The following is a 2,500-nucleotide window of genomic DNA, read 5'->3' on the forward strand; positions in this document are numbered from 1 at the left end:
AACCTAACCCATGTTGTCCCCTAACCTAACCCATGTTGTCCCCTAACCTAACCCATGTTGTCCCCTAACCTAACCCATGTTGTCCCCTAACCTAACCCATGTTGTCCCCTAACCTAACCCATGTTGTCCCCTAACCTAACCCATGTTGTCCCCTAACCTAACCCATGTTGTCCCCTAACCTAACCCATGTTGTCCCCTAACCTAACCCATGTTGTGCCTTAACCTAACCCATGTTGTGCCTTAACCTAACCCATGTTGTCCCCTAACCTAACCCATGTTGTCCCCTAACCTAACCCATGTTGTCCCCTAACCTAACCCACGTTGTCCGCTAACGTAACCCACGTTGTCGCCTAAACCAGCTCTGTAATTGTTATACGACTCGTTCAATTAGTGTAGTGTTGCCCACCCGCAACCCTCGCAATATAGTTCGCTACTCGCACTGCCCGCTCCCCTGTGTATCGCTTCATGTTAAACACCTTGCAAGTCTTGCTGACTTTCCACATGCTCCTGCTGTACACTGTAATGTGGATGGCAGCAGGACGTACATGCCGCCCCCCCCCCCACCCCTCTCCACGTCCCCACGTCCCCACCTTGCCCCCTGCCTTCGCAAGCTGGTTGGTGACAAGTTTGCATGTTCAATGCCCTTCGCATGCGACGTACGCAGGCTACGTTGTGGTGCGGCCTGTGTCAACTGTCCGCTGATGTCGTACGCGTGAACCACAATCTGTACTGCACATTCGTCCTTATGTACTGAATGATACATCGTGGCACATGTGTGACCGTACAACGACTGCGCCCAAAAACGGCGGACCATACAGTGCAAATATTGTGCACGCAGCTACGTGTCGTCTCCCTATGAGAGCTGGATTGCAGTGTGGTACGCCATAGAGACGTGTGGGAGGAACGGACGCCGTGGATGGCGATCAGCATGAGCTGTCTGTTGATGTATTCGGACCTAGTCGTCTCTCCTCACACACCGTGATGGCATGGTGCACCGCGTTCCATATCTGCGACATGCTACAGAGGCCGGTTGACAGTCGTTCGAGCAATGGACATCGCATACGTACGGGGGCCACCTTCCACGTATTGTCTAGGCGTGCACATTTTGTTGCGTGTATGTGGGCAGACGTAGTGTGGCGTGACACCTGACACAGGCATGCAATAATCGTTGAAGTTGCAAATGGCGATGGACGCCTGCGTTTTCTGGTGAAGTTACGCAAATGAAGAAATGGTAACCTGTTGTGGTGCGGTTGTTCTCGCTAGGGGTGAATCGGTGATGGCGACGATAGGTTGAGGTACTAACCGGTTGTTCCAGCGATACCCACCATGCCGACGAAACTGAACGGCATCTGGGTGTGAAGCGATACGCGGCGGTGGCGGGGTGGGACCGTCCCCGGCCGGTGAGGGGGCGCCTCCCGGCGTGCTGGCCGCGCGGTGCGTGGGCGCACGCGCTACAGCCGGCTGGTGGGGGCGGCCAGTGGCAGGCGCGCCGGCCGACGGACGCGGCAGGCGTCGCAGCTGCGCGCCGGCGCACCCTGCGCGCGGCGCCGTGCGGCCAAAGTAGGTCCTCGCGGGCCCGGTGCGAAGCGCGGTGGACATCTTCAGTGTGCTGGTCCGATTGAGGACTGTGTGCGTTGAGGATGCGCCGCCGCCCGGCGCTCGGCGCCGCGACGCCGTCTGCTGCTCGGTCGCCCCAGCGGTTCTCGCTGGTGGTTTGTATCGCAGCTGTGCGGATGTGTTGGCGCGTGCGCTGTGCTGGGAGAGTTCGCTTCGGCACCCAAGTGGGGCTTTTGTCCTTCTGTGGCGCTGGCGTTGGAGCTGCCGGTCACCGTAGGTGGCGCGTGTTGTCTCCCGCCGGCAATGCCACGACAGCACGCTCCCGGGCCTCTGTCGGCAGCGGCAAGCTCAGTTGGGAGCACGGGTGGTCGCACCGAAAGCGTCTACTCGCCTAACTCCGGGCGATTGCGCCTCTCTCGAACCCGACCAAGTACTTGGGACGGCGCTGCGCGCCGCCGGGACCTGAGAGGGTTTCGAGGTGTATTGTGCAGGGGAGCTCAGCCTCCTCCTGTTTGCAGAATGATTGAGCGGACGCTTGCGTGTTCGCGCGGGCCCCCGGGACACACTCCCGGGCGGCCGGCTGCTCAGCTCTAGTTGACGCAGCTCCCTGGTTGATCCTGCCAGTAGTCATATGCTTGTCTCAAAGATTAAGCCATGCATGTCTCAGTACAAGCCGCATTAAGGTGAAACCGCGAATGGCTCATTAAATCAGTTATGGTTCCTTAGATCGTACCCACGTTACTTGGATAACTGTGGTAATTCTAGAGCTAATACATGCAAACAGAGTCCCGACCAGAGATGGAAGGGACGCTTTTATTAGATCAAAACCAATCGGTCGGCTCGTCCGGTCCGTTTGCCTTGGTGACTCTGAATAACTTTGGGCTGATCGCACGGTCCTCGTACCGGCGACGCATCTTTCAAATGTCTGCCTTATCAACTGTCG

At 57.8% G+C, this 2,500-nt stretch overlaps 1 non-coding gene across 1 annotated transcript in view; it reads left to right on the forward strand.

Annotated features, from left to right (window-relative positions):
* Positions 1-2,161: 2,161 nt before the first annotated feature.
* Positions 2,162-2,500, forward strand: part of LOC124772929 — a 1,909-nt gene continuing 1,570 nt past the window's right edge. Inside the window, exon 1 of the ribosomal RNA XR_007014382.1 lies at positions 2,162-2,500. This exon is cut by the window's right edge and continues 1,570 nt beyond it. This is a non-coding gene — a ribosomal RNA (small subunit ribosomal RNA).

Source organism: Schistocerca piceifrons, unplaced genomic scaffold, assembly GCF_021461385.2.
Source record: "Schistocerca piceifrons isolate TAMUIC-IGC-003096 unplaced genomic scaffold, iqSchPice1.1 HiC_scaffold_943, whole genome shotgun sequence".
NCBI classification, from domain to species: Eukaryota; Metazoa; Arthropoda; class Insecta; order Orthoptera; family Acrididae; genus Schistocerca; species Schistocerca piceifrons.